We start from the raw sequence: 376 nt of genomic DNA, 5'->3' as shown, positions 1-376 counted from the left end.
TTGATTCTCCGTTTGAGTCTCTCAGTAATGAACGAGCACTCAGAACCAGAATCTATAAGCGCTCTAGCCGAAAAATGTATACCATTATAGTGTATGTTTACGCGTGCTGTTCCTAACAAAACTCCTTTACTTGTATTTGCGTAACAAGAATTTACATTTGTAACCGATTTGATGTTTCCTTTTTCAGATTCGTGTCTTGATTGAGCCTGGTTTGGAGTAGATTTCACGCTACCCGATGGATCAGTTGTCGCTTTTGGCTGAATTGGCATATGGAGCAACTTGTGATGTCTCGAATGACAAGTGCTTCAGTTAAATGAGCTGGTACACCTTGAGACTGTGTGCCCAGCAGATAAACAATTCAAGCAACTGCGAATGC

The sequence above is a fragment of the Rhagoletis zephyria genome, unplaced genomic scaffold (genome assembly GCF_001687245.7).
Source record: "Rhagoletis zephyria isolate East Lansing unplaced genomic scaffold, Rhagoletis_zephyria_1.1 Rzeph_scaffold_50886, whole genome shotgun sequence".
Classification (NCBI taxonomy): domain Eukaryota; kingdom Metazoa; phylum Arthropoda; class Insecta; order Diptera; family Tephritidae; genus Rhagoletis; species Rhagoletis zephyria.
Note: the sequence above shows the minus strand (reverse complement) of the source record.